Source organism: Cebus imitator, unplaced genomic scaffold (genome assembly GCF_001604975.1).
Source record: "Cebus imitator isolate Cc_AM_T3 unplaced genomic scaffold, Cebus_imitator-1.0 Scaffold403, whole genome shotgun sequence".
NCBI lineage: Eukaryota > Metazoa > Chordata > Mammalia > Primates > Cebidae > Cebus > Cebus imitator.
In genome coordinates this window covers 246023-255158 of record NW_016107718.1, presented here as the reverse complement: position 1 = coordinate 255158, position 9136 = coordinate 246023, and positions in this window count along the sequence as shown.

The window sequence follows — 9136 nt, the reverse complement described above, 5'->3', positions numbered from 1 at the left end:
GTGTGACTATAGGTAAGCAAATCTTTCTAGTTTGGCTTATTATCAGAATTAAAGATGATGAAAATTAAATTGACTAATTACATTAAAATTAAAGATGATTAACAGAGAAACCTCACTCTGGCTTCCCAAGGCTGAATGGGCCTTACAACCAGCTCTCCATTCTCCCCAGCCACTTCCTACCTATAAAAAGCATGCTGCTTTTTCCTATTACCTGTTTTGAGTTACATCGAATATTAGCCACAGGGTTGGCGTGTTAACAAGTCACAGCATTTGAAGAATCCTAATCGGCTCAGACTTTGGAATAGTTTCCTCGGAGGTGGGTGGGAAGGAAAGTGGGGAGGGAGAATAACCTTAATGACTCCTTGACCTTGAAGTCAGCCTTGCAAGTCAACTAAAAGAATGTGTCTCCTGGCAACATGCCTAGTCTCCCTCCCATGGCCCAAAGACAGCAGTGAAGCAGCATCCTCAAAGGAGGGCATTGACTTCAGCGTTTGCTGGATTACTGCACATTTTTCTTAGAATGCTTACGGAGGCGGTTTGCTAGTTGGTAGAGTATGTGAGCTGTGGAGTCAGGTCCTGGTTCTTTCCAGATCTCCCACTTATTAACCAGGTGGCCTTGGGCTGTTATGTGCTCATTTTAGAATAGAGATACTGACAGGCCGTATCACTGGACTGCTGGGACAATAAAATGATAGCGATAATGGGAGTGGTTGTACTTACGGAGTGCTGACTCTGTGCAAGGCACTGGTTTTGGCACTTTAGGTGTATGAACTCATTTACTCCTCCCAGGGACACTATGGGGTTAGCAGTCCATTAGCTGCTTGTGGTAAATGAGCAGATAAAGTCCAGAGAGAGGTCACTTTATCTGTCTGAGGTCACACAGTAAGGGGTGGAGCTGGGATGTGAATCAGCCTGCGCAGTCTGGCTTCACATGCTCAACCACCCCACCAGACCACTTTCCTGTGCTATATTAGCTCTTCTAAAGGAAATCGTGTATGCAGAATGTCTGGTCCTCAGCAAGAGCACAATAAATGGTGATATTGAAATAATAAACGATACTTCCATTTCCTCAGGCCTCACCAGCTTATGGAGTTCATACAAACACCTCTTGCCTGATCCAAAGCCAGGCCCCAACATCTCCTGCGGACCTCCTGTCCTTCCACACTTGCCGCTCTCTGAGGTCCTGCCTGTGAAGTCCCTTGAGGTGGCGCCTCACCCTGCCACTGATGTTGGCAACCCCTAGGCCTCTCCCCTGAGCCCTCTGGCCAAGCTCCATGGGCCCCAAGCACAAATGGGTATCTGGGCCCAAACAGTCACTACCATCTACTTGGAGACTGGTCACTTTGTGTTCCCTGCTAACTGTGTTCTGTTACATTCAACAGACATTTCCTAAGCAGCTATTATACTTTGGAGGGAGTGCTAGAAGACATACAAAAATAAAGGAAGAGCTAATGGCAGTCCAACTTCCTTTGATGTCTGAGCAAATGACATTTGTGAACAAGAAACAAAAAACAAAGTAAGTTACAAACAACAAGTATGTTTACAAGGACAGCCTCTAGCAGCATAGGGCCACCCAATACCTACTAATACTAAGGTGCTATACAAGTTCAGTCTTTCTTATTACATTCATTAAACTTGTGAGGGGCAGGCTGGGCTCCTGTAATCCCAGCACTTTGGGAGGCCGAGGCAGGTGGATCACTTAAGGTCAGGAGTTCGAGACCAGGCTGGCCAACATGGTGAAACTCTGTCTCTACTAAAATTACAAAAATTAGCCTGGCGTGATGGCGGGTGCCTGTAATCCCAGGTACTCGGGAGACTGAGGCAAGAGTAATCGCTTGAACCCAGAAGGCAGAGGCTGAATTGAATGGAGATCACCTGGGCAATGGAGTGAAACTCTGTCTCAAAACAAACAAACAAAATTGTGTGGGTTATAAAAGAGGAAGTTTTGTTGTTGGTGGTGGTGGTAGTGGTGGTGATGTGCAGCTTAGGAAAATGCCCAGGCATACTTGATAGCACCTATTAGCTTTTGTACATGACAGTCTCTATATCTGAGTTCTTGTAAGGACTTTTCTTAACTTTTGCTTTCTGTCTAGTCAAGGAAAGCATTTTAACCTTGCCTGGGCACTGTAGCATTGCAATGAGCCTTCCTACCCATTACAAGGGGTTCTAGCAGGTGGCCTCTCAGGGATTTTGGTATGTAGTTACTTTAAACCAGAATGGTTTTATTACCTCTGAGGCAATATTCCTCAGAGGAAGTCACTAAATTTAGAAAACCAACCCTACTCCTCTTCCAACCAAGGGGACAGAAGACCCAAGAACAATGGTGTGTTCAGTGACCCAGGCTTGGCAGTGGGGAGAGAATTAAACAAGAGATTTCAAGAAAAATGAAAATTGCCTACACAGATATTAATTTTATGGCAACTGAAATGGAGGATGTTGTATTTTTCCTCAGCCTTAAATTTATGAAAAGTAAAGGCGAAAATGAGATATTTCCACTTGGGAGGAGGAAAGAAAAAGCACTCTTAAGTTCTAAGCCAGCCTGCCTGAGGACAGTGGTTACTTAGTAACTCTCTTCAGAACTGGCTTAGCCAAATTTGGTGTTACAAGGCCCTTTGGCTTAAAAAGGTTATTTATTTATGATTGTGCTCCAATATTTCTTCTCATTCTTACAAGGCAGCTGAATATTTTTTAAAAATCAGAAAGTAACAAAAAGGTAGACAACTCAGGTAAAAAAATATATTCTGAGACAGTAGAAAATTCTATCATTGTAAACAAAAAATACTGAGAAACTCAAATTTCCTGTTTAAAGTGCCTTAAAAATTCATATAAGACTGTTTCTGAGGTTTTCTTCAGAATTTAATTTTACATTAACTCTGACAGGGCTCTGATGCCTGGAGGAGCACCAGGGTTCTTGGTCTCGAGCTGACAGGATTAATGACATGGACACACGTGGAGTGGTTTTAAGGAGTGAAAAGTTTAATAGGCAAGAAAGAAGGAAGGAAGAAGAAAATAGCTCCTCAGTACAGAGACAGAGAGAGGAGGTATTCAAACAAAGAGAAAACCCTGCGTGCACGGAAAAGCAGCTGCTTATATTTGGATGTGGAAGGAGGTGGTATCTGGTTTGCATAGGGCCCAGGGGATTGGTTTGACCAGATGTGTCATTTACCTAGCCAGAAAAAAACCTGGCCCTCTCACCTTAGCCCTTTAGTATGCAAATATAGGTCGCCATGATGTTCTGAGCCCATGGTGTTATCTGGAGGTGGCCATGGCATTTGGTACACTTGGTGACCAGGAAAAGACGGCGGGGATCGCCAATTTTTGAGGGCCTGCATTGGCATATTGAAGCTTGCCGGCTCAGCCCTTCAAGCCACCTTTTCTGTTAGGAAAGAGATGGTTCAGAGGTTCTTATTACTGGAAAAATTCCGAGAGACTATACCCTTACTAGCTGCCTAAAAATTATTTTTAATAGCTCCTGTATCAACTCCATGCCATGAGAATTTATAGCCCTAGGTCATTGATTGGTCCAAAGGGTCAAGGACTCAGCACTCAGTAAAAGCCCAGAGAAACCCTGAGCAGGTGAGGAGATTATAAGGTCAACAAAACATGAAGGGAGGGGACAGGGCTAACGTGTGGTCCTGAGAAGGTCTAGGTCAGCCTCCAGCTCTCACCCACCTCCCCACAAAGAGAGATCATTTTGGGAGGCGGTAGCTGCTAGGCTGCCCTAGGCCTCAGGGAAGTCTGGTCTTTTGGTCAAATGTTTGTGGAACAGATTTGGAAAAACGGGGGTAGAGTGGTGGAACTGTAAAAAACCATCAGGGAGAAGGAAGAGCCTGGGGTCTAGAGGTCAAAGGTCAGGGAGAAGGAAGAGCCTGGGGTCCAGAGGTCAAAGGTCATGCTGGCAGTGGAAGGGAAATGGAAACCCCTGTGGGCTGGAGCAGAGTGGAGGAGGAGGAACAGCCTGGAGGAGCTGCGTGCTATTTCAGACCTGAGAACTGGAATGGACTGTCTCATGGGTTCTCAAAGCATGATCTGCAGACCAGCAGCGTAAGCATTGCCTAGGAACTTCTTATAAATGCAATTCTCAGATCCCACCCCAGATGGACAAAATCAGAACTCTGCAACTGAGGTCCAGCATTCTGTTTCTGGCTTTTTAAATTTCAGTTTTATTTTTTAGAGACAAAGTATTGCTGTGTCGCTCAGGCTGTACTCAAACTCCCAGGCTCAAACAATCCTTCACCTCAGCCTCCAAAGTAACCGGGCCTATAGGCACATTCCACCACACCCAGCCCCTGTTTTAATTTGCCTCTCAGGGGATGCTGATGACTGCTACAGTTTGAGAACAACTTAGCAAAATGCTGTGTTTCAGGTACTGAGACCCCACACAGCAATTCATGAAACCAACTGTTTACTGGCCTGACTGAGCTGCTGTAACAAATTATTAGAAACACAGTGGCTTAAAACAATGCAGACTTATTCTCTTTACAGCTTTGGAGGTCAGAAGTCCAAAATCAGAATGACTGGGCTAAAGTCCATGTCTCAGCAAGGCTGGTTCCTTCTGGCGGCAGTGAGGGGAGACCCCATCCCCTCGCCATTTCTGGCTTCTAGAACCCATCTTTATTCCTTGGCTTGGGCCCCTTTCTCTGTCTTCAAAGGGCAGCCACTTCAAATGTCTTGCCAGCACATTTCCTTCTCCCCTAATGCTCATCCTACTGTCAGCCTTCTATAAATGCCCTCGTGATTACAGTGATTAAAATGAACCCTCTCGGAACAATCTCTGTATCTCAAGATCCTTAACTTAATCAAATCAGCAAAATCCCTTTGGCCATGAAAGGCAACCTATTCATAGGTTCTGGAGATTAGGAATGTAGACATTTTTGCGGAGGCCATTATCCTGTTTCCTACAGAGAGGAAGATGAGAAATATGCACTTTCATTTGCTTGTATTCACATAAATAAACAGTTTTCACGCACAAGACACTAATAAATCTGATTACCTGTGAAGGATAGGGAGCATGAGGGGAAGGAATGGGAGCTAGGACTTCCTTCTCAAAGTTGACTTTTTATATTATTTTGGGCTTTGGGCCAGGCAAATATATTACCTTTTACACAATGTTAACCACCAAAAAATAAAGAGAATGAGACCCCTTTTAGTAATTTCTGGCTGTTGAACCATTCTCTTTGAATATGACATGTCAGAGATCAAACCACTGGGAACTTTGGAGTCCTAGAGTTTACAAGTACTGAAAGCAAAAGCATTTTAGTGGTGATGTAGGTAGCAGGTGAAGAAACAGCATCTTGCTTGGGCATGAACAAGACAAGATAGGCACTAAGGCAAAGATGAGGGACTAAGCTTGACCTTCAAGGAAAGTTAAAGTTTTGGACTTTGTTCATGTTTTTGAGTTAAAAAGTTCTGCAGATCTTCCAAATGCCCAACAAAGGAAGAGGGGTTGAGATGCCCATTCCTTTCACCTTAATTAAAAAAAATAACAAAGTATTATGTCCACTAAACCACCTTTGCAAAAATTATAGTAGTAAGGGAAATCTAACATAACTGACTCCATCTTGTTTCTACCAAGCTAACGTGCTTTTGCGCATTCTTGTGTGGAAATCATAATAGTCCTTTCCCTCCTTGAACTGATCTCCTCCTTGTTCAAAAATTGAAACCATATTTGCAAATACCAACAAAAGGTCACAAGGTTAGAATTGTGGTAGGGGCCTGAACTTAGCTAAAGAATCGGCATGAGTGAACAATAACCATTCATTGTTTGCTTAACTTGCTTTTCTGTAAGTTGCTTCCTGCCCCAGAGTTATACAACTGGAGGTTGCAAGATTTGTAATTTCTCCAACTATTCCTATGGATAATATCACTATTTTGAAACCTAAAGAACTGTTACTTCAAATATTTTTCAGATTTAGCATTCTGGCAGACCAAGAGATGCCACCTGGTCCTGAGACCCCTCCTCAGAACTGACTCAGCTGCATGAGGGCACTTTAGACACCCCTGCAATTTCATCCTCAGCCAATCAATTATTTCAGTTCTCAAGCCCCCTACCCACCAAAATACTCTTAAAAACCCTAGTAGCTGAATTGTTAGGGAGGTGGATTAAGAAAAATCTCCCATTCTCCTCACTTGGCTGGCCCTGTGATAATTAAGCTCTTTCTTTGCTGCAACACTTGCTGCTCCGGATGCATTGGTTTTTTTGGAAGGCAGCAGGCTGGAAGAACCTGTCAGGCTGTGACATAAATTGCATGCTATTTTCTTAAATAATAATAAATAAGAGAGTGCTCTTTGCTCTGAACATGTGAGAGAATGCCAGGCACTTATATGCTAATGCCGGTCGTTAGTTTACTGTTGAACATTATGCCATACAGTAGAGCAGGACAACTGAGATTTTAAGACACAGCCTGCCTCATGACAGGGAAATCAAGTGCATGCAGTTAAAGGAGCATCTGCATATAGTTAAACACTGCATATACCACCAAGAGAATTTCCAATTTCGTTATGCCCAACGAGAACTCTTCTGCCTCCCCATCTCGTCTTACTGCCCAAACTCCAGTGAAGACTCCCAGGCAAAGATGTCTCCAAGGACCATTTTGTTCATGTTCTGCATCTCCTCAGTGGTTCATCACTTATCACTTTTCCATTCTATATGTTCATCAACTCCCCATACACTTGGCCTCCCTGATCACCCCGGTCCTACATGCCAGCTGATACTGGCTACTCCTGACATGGAGCAAATAGTTTCAAGTGTTAGCATGCTTTTTATTTGCATTTGCAAGTTTGCAATTATTGTTCCAGCTGGGGCAGTCTGGCCCTTTCAGTCCCATGTATTACACAGGTTATGCCAGGCTGTATGCTAGATGGAGGGTTGGGAAGCAGGTCACAAAGAAAAATCAAGACATAGTCCCTGCCCCTCAAGTAACGGCCAAGTAGAGACCACCAACACACAAATACCTAGAAATGCCATAAGCACCAAAACAGAGGTATGAATAAAGAGCTAAGGAAAGACACAAACAAAAAAACCTGAATTCTTCCTGGGAAAGTCACAGAAAACAAAAGAGAAATGATATTTAAGATGGGCTTCTCAGGGTATACAGGAGTTTGCAAAGTAGGCAGGGAATGGCAACCCACCCTAAGCCACTGGAGGAGTTTAAAGTCTGCCAGTACACAAACAATCTTAATGGACAGTCCAGTGTGTTAAGATGGCAGCACCTTTTCTGCCTGGGGGAGGAGTGCTCAGGCAGAAAAGGTAGGGTTAAGTTATAAAAGGCCTCATGGCAAAGAGGACTCTGGAGGTAACTAAAGGCAACAAGGCTCTTCTGTGAAGATGTGTGTCTAGATCAGGTTTGTGTTAGGGACATAACTCCAAAGGCACTGTGGAGCCCTGCGTGAGTTTAGTAGGCTTTACTGAAAATGTGGGCAGCTTCTCGGGAGGGGCTGCATCACTCCATGCACCATCCATCATCATGGTACTGCTGCCTCATCTCTCTCCCCTCCCTATCTGCACTCCTCAGCCCTGGGAAGTTCCAAATTATTTTCCATCTATTATGCAGAGTAGCTTCTCCACTTCTCAAGCCTTAGTCCCAGACAACACTCAAGCCTATAAGCGCCTCACTTCTATGTTTAATTATCAAAGCATTTTTCTAAATAAAGGCAGTTACCTTGCTGAGATAAATTTTGATCTTGACTGTTAAAGACAATATAAATTTATCTCACCACACACGAGCCATCTATAGTATCAACAACATCTTAGATATTTTACACATAATGAAAATTATCTGTGAAGCATACTTATGCTTGAGAAATACAAGGTAGTATTCTCCAAATCATTTTAGTATTTCAACATGTAAGGTAAAATAACTACAGGACACTTCATTAAACTTGTTTTAAAAAAGGTTTATTCATTACAAAAAGTTAAATACTAAAGCTAAAAACATATAAATTCAGGTCAGGCTATATTAAAATACACACATACCCTTTTTTGCAAAATTATTAAAGGTTGAATTAAACAGATGCTTTAAATAAAATAAAGTACTCTTTGAGGACATTTTTGTCAGATTAACTATAACAATGTAGTGTAGTTTTTAAAATTGCAGTTGAAAAGTTTAGCTGTCTTGGAAGTCAAATTCATCCAATTGTTCAGACTTCAGTTACTACTCAGTATGAAGCCACCATGCTGGCTTGGGCAGAATTAATTTCATTTGCATTATGGAAAGTTCTATATTACAAATCTAGTCTCCTATAATATGAACAGTGAGTAGTCAGAAGTATACAAAGGGTTAAATAGGATAAAGACTTTGGCCAAGAAAGGAAAGGCCTTAGTTCTACCATATAGTATCTTCTCTAATTAAAATGATTGGGGAATATATGGAAGCAGAAATCAGCACAAAGCATATACTCATCCAGAAATAATCTTTCAATTAAAAAAAAAAAACTCTCAAAACCAGCACTCATTTGTCTAAGATAGGTTGTAAGTATTTTACAATTTCTTGTTATATTAAATTGAGTTAAAGGTACTGATGAGTCTATATGCAAATGGGTTTAAACACTAATTTGATTTCTCTTCTGACTAAGCTCTGGAGAGCTGTGACATCTGGGTGTTGGTGTCACTCAAACAGGTGGTAAAGAACTTTCATAACAAAACAACACACTCCACACCAACTGGGCACTGGCTTCCAAGCCCAATTCCACTTCAGGTCAAACAACCTTAAAGAACTATCTATAGTCTAGTTAAATGTTAAATAGTATTTTCAAGAAAATATCCTTTTTGCTTTACAGCTTATATTTTTCAATTTCCTAGGTGAAAAGTTACTGATTTTGAACTTTAAATGCTGTAATTCATATAGGGGTGAGAATATGCTCATGAAAAACAAAAGGCTCTTATTGCATTTCAGAAGTCTTAAATGTGAATAAATTTCTAGAAATCTACCACAGTATCTGTTTTTTACAATGCTAATCCTTGTCAAATGGAATTTGCTAATGATTGATTAACTCAAGTGATTAAAATACAAAAGACATAAAATCGATTCCAGTAATCTTCACTGATACAGCCCAATTAAAATATTTCTTGGAATATATCTACAGGGAAGTTTTACTGTTTCCCTTTTTTTTTTTTTTTTTTTTTTTTTGAGATGGA